Below are 12,409 nucleotides of genomic sequence, written 5' to 3' on the forward strand. Positions count from 1 at the left end.
GGAGTCAGAAGACCCAGGTTCTAATCCCAGCTCTTTCATTTTCCTGCTGTGTGACCCTGTTCAAGCCATTTAATTTCTCTATGCCTCGGCTTCTTCATTTGTAAAATGAAGGTTCGATGTATGTTCACTCTTCCCCTTAGACGGTAAAATCCATGTAGGACAAGGACTGTGTCAGACCTGTGTATTTTGTATTTACCCCGGGGCTTAATATAGTGTTTTGCACATAGTAAGCTCCTAGGAAATACCACTACTTTTGTTGTTATTATAAAACAGTCATCAGAACTGGAGAAAGAATATGTCTCTAGTCTGGAAGGTCACTATGGACAGAGAATGTGTCAACTAACTCTTGCACTGTACTCTTCCAAATGCTTTGTGCAGTATTCTTTATGCAGTAGTTGCTCAATAAACGTTTGTCTTGTCTTGTACTTTTGAGTTGTCTCTGCCCCAGAGTGGCACCATGGACACATTTCTCCCAGATCATCCCACCTCCATCTGCAATCGTTCTGATAGAGTGTCCTTAGAGTTTTCATGGTAAAAATATATGGAAGTGGTTTACTATTGTTTTCTTCCATGCAATAATAGTAATGATAATGATGATGACATTTGTTAAGTGCTTACTATGTGCAAAGCACTGTTCTAATTGATGGAAGGGGATACAAGGTGATCACGTTGTCCAACGTGAGGCTCACAATCTTAATTCCCATTTTACAGATGAGGTAACTGAGGCAGAGAGAAGTTAAGTGACTTGCCCAAGGTCACATAGCTGACAATTGGTGGAGCTGGGATTTGAACCCATGACCTCTGACTCCAAAGACAGGGCTCTTTCCATTGAGCCATGCTTCTTATCTTGAGCCATGCTGCTTCTCTTGACTTTCTCCCATGCTGCTGCTGCCCAGCACAGGTGAGTTTTGAGTTGTAGCGGATTATCTCTCACTCTCTAACCGCTATCCAAGCTAGGAATGGAACGGGTATGTCTCTGCTTGACTCTCGCTTCCATAGTTGAGACTGGAAGAGTACTGGAAACTCTCCAGGTGTGACCAGAGGGAGGCAATAAATGCTATTGGTTGATTAATTGATCCCCATCCATTCAGGTCAAACTTGGATTTACATTTCTCAATTTATGGATTCTTTTTATGGCATTTTAAAAAGTTCTTACGATGTGTCCAGCACTGTTCTAAGCCCTGGGTAGATACAGGCTAATTAGGTCAGACACAGTCCCTAAGGAAGGAGAACAGTTTTAAATCCCCATTTTACAGTTAAGGTAACTAAGGAACAGAGAAATGAGGTGACTTTCCCAGGTCATGCAGCAGACAATTGGTGGAACCCAAGTACTCCCACTTCCAGGACAATGCTTTTTCAATTAGGTAACGCTACTTCTCTTCAACCTTAAAGGACAATTTGAGGGCCTGATTCATTCATTCAGTTGCATTTATTGAGCACTCAGCACTCACTGTGTGCAGAGAACTGTACTAAGCGTTTGGGAAGTACAAGTTGGCAATATATAGAGACGGTCCCTACCCAACAATGGGCTCAATGTCTAAAAGGGGGAGACAGACAACAAAACAAAACGTGGACAGGTCATCAGAACAGATAGAATTAAAGCTAAATGCACATCATTAACAAAATAAATAGAATAGTAAATATGTACAAGTAAAATAGAGTAATCAATCTGTACAAATATATATACAGGTGCTGTGGGAAGGGGAAGGAGGTAGGCCGGAGGGGATGGGGAGGAGGAGAGGAAAAAGGGGGCTCAGTCTGGGAAGGCTTCTTGGAGGAGGTGAGCTCTCATTAGGGCTTTGAGGGGTGGAAGAGTGCTAGCCTGGCAGATGTGTGGAGGGAGGGCATTCCAGGCCAGGGGGAGAACATGGGCTGGGGGTCGACGGTGGGACAGGCAAGAACGAGGTACAGTGAGGAGGTTAGTAGCAGAGGAGTGGAGGATGAGGGCTGGGCTGTAGAAGGAGAGAAGGGAGGTACGGTAGGAGGAGTCGAGGTAATGGAGAGCCTTAAAGCCAAGAGTGAGGAGTTTTTGCTTGATGCGTAGGCTGACAGGCAGCCACTGGAGATTTTTGATGAGGGGAGTAACATGCCCAGAGCGTTTCTGCACAAAGATGATTCGGGCAGCAGCGTGAAGTATAGACTGAAGTGGGGAGAGACAGGAGGATGGGAGATCAGAGAGGAGGCTGATGCAGTAATCCAGTAGGGATAATATGAGAGACTGAACCAGCAAGGTAGCAGTTTGGATGGAGAGGAAAGGGCGGATCTTGGAGGTGTTGCGGAGGTGAGACCAGCAGGTTTTGGTGATGGATTGGATGTGAGGGGTGAACGAGAGAGAGGAGCTGAGGATAATAATAATAATAATAATAATAATTGGCATTTGTTAAGCGCTTACTATGTGCAAAGCACTGTTCTAAGCGCTAGGGAGGATACAGGGCGATCAGGTTGTCCCACGTGGGTCTCACAGTCTTGATCCCCATTTTACAGATGAGGTAACTGAGGCCCAGAGAAGTTAAGTGACTTGCCCAAGATCACACAGCAGACATGTGTCAGAGTCGGGATTCGAACCCATGACCTCTGACTCCAAAGCCCGGGCTCTTTCCACTGAGCCACGCTGCTGACATCAAGTTTGCGGGCTTGTGAGAAAGGAAGGATCCCTGTGCCATCTATGGTGATGGGAAAGTCAGGGAGAGGGCAGGGTTTGGGAGGGAAGATAAGGAGTTCAGTCTTGGACATATTGAGTTTTAGATGGCGGGCAGACATCCAGATGGAGATGTTCTGTTGTCTGTCTTCCCCTTCTAGACTGTGAGCCCCTTATTGGGTAGAGACCGTCAAGATATGTTGTCGATTTGTACTCTCCAAACACTTAATACAGTGCTCTGCACATAGTAAGAGCTCAATAAAAACGACTGAATGAATAAATGAATGAATGATGGGAAAAAACATAAAGCAGGGTCTAAAAAAAGAAAGAAAATGGCACTAAGATACCTGACATGCAGAAAATTACCCGGGGAACCTAAAAGAAAACATCCTCACCTCTCTTTATCAATTGATTTCCATTGTTTTAGGGATAATTTTTAGTAATAAACTCTTGAAAGAACTTGCAGCAGCGACTTGCCTATGCCTACGCAGCGAAGCAGCATAGCTCAGTGGAAAGAGCACAGACTTTGGAGTCAGAGGTCATGGGTTCAAATACCAGCTCTGCCAATTGTCAGCTGTGTGACTTTGGGCTTAATAAATGCCGTTATTATTATTATCGTTATTATTATTATTATTATCCTGATAATGTAGTGAACAATAGAAAGAGGAGGGGTGGTTAGAGAGGAGAGGGAGTAGAGGATATACGAGAGGATAGAACAGATTTGGTGGGACAAAGAGGATTTTTCTTGCCTAATAATTCTGTTTTGGGGACTTAGGAAGGTGCATGAACTATCAGGAGAACACTTAATCAATAATTTCTGCAACACACCTATTTTTTTCCTAAGAAACACATTTATAAAAGCTCATTCACACATAGTACTCCTTCCAGGAGACAGTGCTCTGCACATCATAAGCATTCAATAAATACGATTGAATTTACTTGCTGCCCTGCTAAGCATTAGAATGGTAGGTGTATGATATGGTGTAAAGAGTCTAAACTAAATGAGGGATCACTGCCTTGGAGCTTTCAAAATATAACAGGAGTTTACAATCGAATTTGCTACAAAGCCTATAGCACATGCAAATTTGAAACAGAAAGTGGAAGCAATACTGATTTTTTTACAGGTATTAATGTGAATATTAATGGAGTGCAAAGCTGGATAGGAAATGAATCTTCTCAGGGAGAGGTCAAGAAACTACAAGACATATATACCCCATGTGGGACAGGGAAATGTCCAACGCGATTTGCTTGCATCCACCCCAGTGCTTAGTATAGTGCCTAGCACATAGTAAGTGCTTAACAAATATCATTATTATTATTTTAAACACAGAAAGAATCATAACAAAAGAGAATCCATCAATCGACTAATTAGCAGAGAGATTGAGGAAGGCAGACATATAGAGGTAGATAAAGGAACAGAGGAAATCTATTAATCAATCCAAAGTATTTATTGAGTGCCTACTATGTGCAGAGTACTGTTCTAAGCACAAGGAAGAGTAGAATAGAATTAGTAAACATGGTTCTTGCTCTCAAGGATCTTACAGTCTAGATGGGGAGATAGTCACTGGAATAAATTAAAGTTAGGCAGGAAGAAATAAAATGAGAAAAAAAATAGTTGAAAACACTTGGAAACAGTCACTGAGAAAGAACTAGAAGAAAAAGAAATTGAAAAATCAGCAGAGGGGGACAAAGAAGGACAGTGCAGTGGTTACTGTCACACACACACACACACACACACACACACACACACACACATACAAAGTTGCCTATAAAGGCATACATAGTAATAGACAGTCACCAACTCTCATCAATCAATTGAACTATCAATTCCCATGCTCCCAACTGCCCTTCTCATTCCTCACCTTTCCCTTCCCCTCTCCCACCTGGCTCTTTCCCTCCCTTTCCCCCACCCCGACCCCTCCCCTTCACCCCCTCCCCAGAATCCCTCTGTACCAGGGCCAACCCTCAGCTCCTCCCTTCCAACCCCCTCCCTCCCCTTCTCCCCTCCCCCAACCCATCACAGTTCTCCTTTCTCATCGCCACCCCTCTTTCCCCTCGCCCAGCCCAAGCCCCCGCCAACTCATCCCAATCCAAACCCTTCCCACCCCTCACACCCTTCCCCCTCCATTCTCTCCCTCCACAGGTGCTGCCAGGTGTGGCCTTTGGAACAGCCGCTCCATTATAGGTAAGCTCCCTTTCATCCTGGACCTATTCCTTTCCAGCTCTCTAATCCTCCTCGCCCTAACCGAAACATGGCTCTCTCCAGATAAAGCGGTCTCTTCTGCTGCTCTCTCCAGTGGAGGCCTCTTCTTCTCCGCTCCCCCAGACTCAATGGAAAAGGAGGAGTTGTCGGTTTCCTTATGCTCCCTAATGTCGCTTTTGCAATATCCCTCCTCCCTCTTTGCTTTGCTTCCCCTCCTTTGAAGCTCACATTATTCGCCTCTACAACCTTCTCCAGATTCTTGTAGCCATCACCTACCGCCCCCCCCCCCCCCGGCCCCACCTATAATTTCTTTAACGATTTCGAACGCTTTCTCACCTTCCTTCTCTCCTTTTCCATGCCCACTCTGATCCTCGGGGATTTCAACATCCACATGGATGTCCCTGGTGACGACTCTGCCACCTGCCTTTTACCTCTCCTTGACGCTGCCAACCTCCTGCTCTACCCCACCTTGCCCACTCACCAACTTGGTCACACCCTCAACCTCATCATCTCCTACCGCAGAACTATTTCCACCTTCACCAACTCTGAAATCCCTCTCTCTGATCATAACCCTCTCACCCGCCTCCCCACTCGCACTCCTCTCCCCTGTAAATCTATATTACTACCTCACAGAGACCTCTGCTCTCTCGACCCCATCCTTCTCAGTGCCTCACACCCCATCTCGCCTTCCTTTCCTCTCTACCCAATCTTGTTGACTAGATTACTGCTCTCAACTCTACCCTCTCTACTCAACTCAACACACTCGCTCCCCTCTCCCTTCGCCGCTTTTGTACCACTAACCTACAGCCTTGGATCACTGCCACTGTCTGCCTCCTTCGCTCCTACGCTGGAGCTGCTGAGCGCTGCTGGACAAAGTCTAAACACCAGGCCAATCTTGTTCACTTCAAGTTTATCCTTTCTTGCCTTAACTCTGCCCTCTCCTCTGCTAGGCAAAACTATTTTTCCTACCTCATTGACAACCACGTCCATCATCCCCATCAGTTCTTCCGTACATTTAACTCCTTTCTCAGGCCCCCTGTTCCTCCCCCACCTCCATCCCTCATCCCCAACGATCTGGCCTCCTACATCATTAGTAAAATGAACTCCATCAGGTTTGAGCTCCCCAAAGTCACCACTCCACCTTCTCCAACTCCCCGCTATCAACCCTCTCTGCTACTCTCCCATCCTTCCCAGCAGTATCTTCAGATGAGTTATCCTCCCTCCTCGTAAGTACTTCTCCATCCACCTGTGCTTCAGACCTCATTCCGTCTCATCTTATGAAATCTTTCCACCCTTCCCTCCTCCCCTCCTTAAATTCCATCTTCAACCGCTCACTCTCAACTGGTTTCTTCCCCTCTGGCTTCACGTCTCCCCCATCCTAAAAAACCCTCTCTTGATCCCACCTCCCCTTCTAATTATCGCCCTATCTCCCTCCTACCATTCCTTTCCAAACTCTTTGAATGAGTCATCTACACCCGCTGCTTCGAATTCCTCAATGCCAACTATCTCCTTGGCCCCCTCCAGTCTGGATTCTTCTCCCTACACTCCAGCGAAACTGCCCTCTCAAAGGTCACCAATGACCTCCTTCTTGCCAAATCCAACTGCTCCTACTCTACCCTAATCCTCCTCGACCTCTCAGCTGCCTCGACACTGTGGACCACACCGTTCCCCTCAAAACGCTATCCAACTTTGGCTTTGCAGACTCCACCCTCTCCTGGTTCTCCTCTTATCTTTCCGGCCATCCATTCTCAGTCTCCTTTGCGGGCTCCTCCTCCCGCTCCCATCCCCTTATTGTAGTGGTTCCTCACGGGTCAGTTCTTGGTCCTGTTCTGTTCTCTATCTAAACTCACTCCCTTGGTGAACTCATTTGCTCCTACAGCTTCAAGTATAATCTCTACGCTGATGACAGTCAAATCTACATCTCTGCCCCTGCTCTCTTCCCCTCCCTTCAGTCTCGTGTCTCCTCCTGCCTTCAGGACATCTCCCTCTGGATGTTTGCCCGCCATCTAAAACTCAATATATTGAAGACTGAGCTCCTTATCTTCTCTCCCAGACCCTGTCCTCTCCCTGACATTTCCATCACCGTAGATGGCACATCCATCCTTCCCGTCTCACAAGCCCACAACCTTGGTGTCATCCTCGACTCCGCTCACTCGTTCACCCCTCAGATCCAATCTGTCACCAAAACCTGCTGGTCTCACCTCTGCAACGTCGCCAAGAGCCGCCTATCCCCTCCAGGCAAACCGCTACCTTGCTGGTTCAATCTCTCATTTTATCCCGACTGGATTACTACGTCAACCTCCTCTCTGATCTTCCATCTTCCTGTCACTCCACACTTCAGTCTATACTTCACGCTGCTGCTCGGATCATCTTTGTGCAGAAACGCTCTGGGCATATTACTCCCCTCAAAAATCTTCACTGACTGCCTGTCAACATATGCATCAAGCAAAATCTCCTTATTCTTGGCTTCAGTGCTTTCCATCACCTCGTCCCCTCCTACCTCACCTCCCTTCTCTCCTTCTACAGCCCAGCCCACACCCTCGCTCCTCTGCCACTAACCTCCACACTGTACCTCGTTGTCTCCTATCCTGCCATCGACCCCCGGCCCACGTCCTCCCCCTGGCCTGGAATGCCCTCCCTTCACACATCTGCCAAGATAGCTCTCTTCTTCCCTTGAAAGCCCTATTGAGAGCTCACCTCCTCCAGGAGGCCTTCACAGACTGAGCCCCCTTTTTTCCTCTCCTCCTCCCCATCCCCCCCGCCCTACCTCCTCCCCCTCCCCAAGGCACCTGTATATTCATTCATTCATTCAATCGTATTTATTGAGTGCTTACTGTGTGCAGAGCACTGTACTAAGCCCTTGGGAAGTACATGTTGGCAACATATAGAGACAGTCCCTACTCAACAGCGGGCTCACAGCCTAAAAGGGGGAGACAGACAACAAACGAAACATATTAACAAAATAAAAGAAATAGAATAGTAAATATGAACAAGTAAAATAGAGTAATAAACATGTACAAACATATATACAGGTGCTGTGGGGAGGGTAAGGAGGTAAGGCAGGGGGATGGGGAGGGGAAGGAGGGGGAGAGGAAAGAGGGGGCTCAGTCTGTGAAGATCTCCTGGAGTAGGTGAGCTCTCAGTAGGGCTTTGAAGGGTGGAAGAGAGCTAGCTTGGCGGATGTGCGGAGCGAGGGCATTCCAGGCCAGGGGGAGGACGTCGGCCGGGGGTCGACGTTGGGACACGCGAGAAAGAGGCACAGTGAGGAGGTTAGAGGCAGAGTAATGGAGGGTGAGGGCTGGGCTGTAGAAGGAAAGAAGGGAGGTGAGGTAGGAGGGGGCGAGGTGATGGAGAGCCTTGAAGCTGAGAGTGAGGAGTTTGTATATATGTTTGTACAGATTTATTACTCTATTTATTTTACTTGTACATATTTACCATTCTATTTATTTTGCCAATGATGTGCATTTAGCTTTAATTCTATTTATTCTGACGACTTGACACCTGTCCACGTGTTTTGTTTTGTTGTCTGTCTCCCCCTTCTAGTCTGTGAGCACATTGTTGGGTAGGGACCGTCTCTATATGTCGCCAACTTGTACTTCCCAAGCGTTAAGTACAGTGCTCTGCAAACAGTAAGTGCTCAATAAATACGATTGAATGAATGAATGAATAAATACGATTGATTGATTGAATGAATGAATGAATTTTCTATGCCCGCTCTGATCCTCGGAGACTTCAATATCCATATGAATGTCCCTGGTGACTCCTCTGCCACCTGCCTTCTACCTCTCCCTGACACTGCCAACCTCCTGCTCCCCCAAATCGACCACTCACCAAATTGGTCACACCCTAGACCTCATCATCTCCTACCGCTGCACTTAACTCCACCTTCACCAACTCTGAAATCCCTATCTCTGATCCTAACCTCAACTGCCTCCTCACTCAGGCTCCCCCAACACCGTAAATCTATATTAATACCCCACAGAGACCGCTGCCCTCTCGACCCCATCCGTCTCTCTCAGCATATCACACCCCACCCCACCTCCCTATTCTTTCTATCCACTCTTGATGACCAGATTACTGCTCTCAACTCAACCCTCTCAACTCAAGTAACTCGATCTCCTTTCCCTTCATCCCTCTCGCACCACTAATCCACAGTTTTGGATCACTGCCATTGAGTGGCTCCTTCGCTCCTGTGCTCGAGCTGAAGAACGCTGCTGACAAAAGTCTAAACACCAAGCCAACCTTGTTCACTTCAAGGTTATTCTTTCCTGCCTTAAATCTGCCCTCTCCTCTGCTAAGCAAAGCAATTTCTCGTCCCTTATTGACACCCATGACCATCATCCCCGTCAGCTCTTCCGTACATTTAACTCCCTTCTCGGCCCCCTGTTCCTCCCTCTCTTCCATCCCTCACCCCCAACGATCTGGCCTCCTAGTTCATTAGTAAAATTAACACCATCAGATCTGAGCTACCCAAAGTCACCCCTCCACCTTCTCTATCCCGCCCACTCTCAGCCCTCTCTGCTACTTTCCCATCCTTCACAGCAGTATCTTCAGAGGAGATCTCCCTCCTCTCAAGTGCCACCCCTTCCACCTATTCGTCGGACCACATTCCCTCTCATCTTATGAAAACTCTCGCCCCTTCCCTCCTCCCCTCCTTAACTTCTATCTTCAACTGCTCCCTCTCCACTGGTTCCTTCCCCTCTGCCTTCAAACATCGCCATGTCTCCTCCATACTACAAAAACCCTTCTCTTGACCCCACCTCCCCTTCTAGTTATCGCCCTATCTTCCACCAACCCTTCTATTCCAAACTCCTAGAACGAGTTGTCTACACTCGCTTCCTCGAATTCATCAACTCTAACTCTCTCCAAGACCCCCTCCATTCTGGCTCCAGACCCCTACACTCAACTGAAACTGCACGTTCAAAGGTCACCAAAGACCTCTTTCTTGCCAAATCCAAAGGCTCCTACTCTATCCGAATCCTCCTCGACCTCTCAGTTGCCTTCGATACTGTGGATCACCCCCTTCTCCTAAATATGCTATCCAACCTTGGCTTCACTGACTCCATCCTCACCTGATTCTCCTCATCTCTCCAGATGTTCATTCTTAGTTTCCTTTGTGGGCTCCTCCTCCCCCTCCCATCCCCTTACTGTAGGGGTTCCTCAAAGGTCAGTTCTTGGTCCCCTTCTGTTCTCCATCTATACACTCTCCCCTGGTGAACTCATTCACTCCCATGGCGTCAACTATCCTACGCTGATGACACCAAAATCTACATCTCCACCCCTGTTCTCTCTCCCTCCCTCCAGGCTCGTATCTCCTCCTGCCTTCAGGACATCTCCATTTGGACGTCTGCCCGCCATCTAAAACTCAACATATCCAAGACTGAGCTGCTTATCTCCCTTCCAAACCCTGTCCTCTCCTTGACTTTCACATCACTGTACAAGGCAATACCATCCTTCCTGTCTCACAAGCCTGCAACCTTCGTGCCATCCTTGACCCCACTCTCTCATTCACCCCACACATCCAATACATCACCAAACATGCTGTTCTCACCTCCACAACATCACCAAAATCCGCCCCTTTCCACTCCATCCAAACTGCTACCTTACTAGTTCAATCTCTCATACATTCATTCAATCGTATTTATTGAGCTCTTACTGTGTGCAGAGTGCTGTACTAAGCGCTTGGGAAGTACAAGTCGGCAACATATAGAGACGGTCCCTACCGAAGAATGGGCTCACAGCCTACATGGGGGAGACAGATAACAAAACAAGACATGTAGACAGGTGTCAAAACAGTCAGAATAAATGGAATTACAGCTATATGCACGTCATTAACCAAATAAATTGAGTAGTAAATATGTATAAGTAAATAAATAGAGTAATAAATCTGTACAAATATATACAAGTGTGGGGAGGGTACGGGGAAAGGGCAGATGGGGGATGGGGAGGAGGAGAGAAAAAGGGGGGGCTCAGTCTGGGAAGGCCTACTGGAGGAGGTGAGCTCTCAGTCGGGTTTTGAAAGGAGGACGTTAGTTTCGTGGATATGTGGAGGGAGGGCATTCCAGGCCAGCGGAAGAACGTGGGCCAGGGGCGATAGTGGGACAGGAGAGAACGAGGCACAGTGAGCAGGTTAACAGCAGAGGAGCGGAGGGTGCAGGCTGGGCTGTAGAAGGAGAGAAGGGAGGTGAGGTAGGAGGGGGAGAAGTGATGGAGAACCTTGAAGCCGAGAGTGAGCAGTTTTTGCTTGATTCTTAGGTTGACAGGCAACCACTGGAGATTTTTGAAGAGGGGAGTAACATACCCAGAGCCTTTCTGTACAAAGATAATCCAGGCAGCAGAGGAAAGTATAGACTGAAGCGGGGGGAGACAGGAGGATGGGAGATTAGAGAGGAGGCTGATGCAGTAATCCAATCGGGAAAGGATAAGAGATTGAACCAGCAAGGTAGCGGTTTGGATGGAGAGGAACGGGCAGATCTTGGCGATGTTGTGGAGGTGAGAACGGCAGGTTTTGATGATGGACTGGATGTGTGGGGTGAATGAGAGAGCGGGGTCGAGGATAACACCAAGGTTGCGGGTTTGTGAGTTGGGAAGAATGTTAGTGCTGTCTAAAGTGACAGGAAAGTCAGGGAGAGGACAGGGACGATAAGGAGCTCAGTCTTGGGCATATTGAGTTTTAGTTGGAGGGCAGACATCCAGATCGAGGTGTCCTGAAGGCAAGAGGAGAGCCAGCGCTTAGAACAGTGCTTTGCACTTAGTAAGTGCTTAACAAATGCCATTATTATTATTATATGAGCCTGGAGGGAGGGAAAGAGAGTATAGGCAGAGATGTAAATTTGGGTGTCATCAGCATAGAGATGATAGTTGAAGCTTTGAGAGCAAATGAGTTCACCAAGGGAGTGAGTGTAGACAGAGAACAGAAGGGGACGAAGAACTGACCCTTGAGGAACCCCTACAGTAAGGGGATGGGAGAGGGAGGAGGATCCCTCAAAGGAGACGGAGAATAAACTGACAGAATGATCAGAGAAGAACCAAGTGAGGAAGGAGCCAGTGAAGCCAAGGTTGGATAGCATGTTTAGGAGAAGGGGGTGATCCACAGTGTCGAAGGCAGCTGAGAGGTCGAGAAGTATTAGGATAGAGTAGGAGCCATTGGACCTGGCAAGAAGGAGGTCATTGGTGACCTTTGAAAGGGCAGTTTCAGTGGACTGTAGGGAGCAGAATCCAGATTAGAGGGGGTCTAGGAGAGAGTTGCGGTTGAGGAATTTGAGGCAGCAAGTGTAGGTGACTCCTTCTAGGAGTTTGGAAAGGAAGGGTAGGAGGGAGATAGGGTGATAACTAGAAGGGGCAATGGGGTCAAGGGAGGGTTTTTTTAGGATGGGGGACACGTGGGCATGTTTGAAGGCAGAGGGGAAGGAACCAGTGGAGAGTGAGTGGTTGCAAATGGAATTTAAGGAGGGGAGGAGGGAAGGGGCGAGAGATTTCATAAAATGAGAGGGAATGCGGTCTGAAACACAGGTGGATGGAATAGCACTTGAGAGGAGGGAGGAGATCTCATTTGAAGATACTGCTGA

The sequence above is a fragment of the Tachyglossus aculeatus genome (assembly GCF_015852505.1).
Source record: "Tachyglossus aculeatus isolate mTacAcu1 chromosome 12 unlocalized genomic scaffold, mTacAcu1.pri SUPER_6_unloc_4, whole genome shotgun sequence".
In the NCBI taxonomy this organism is placed as follows: Eukaryota; Metazoa; Chordata; class Mammalia; order Monotremata; family Tachyglossidae; genus Tachyglossus; species Tachyglossus aculeatus.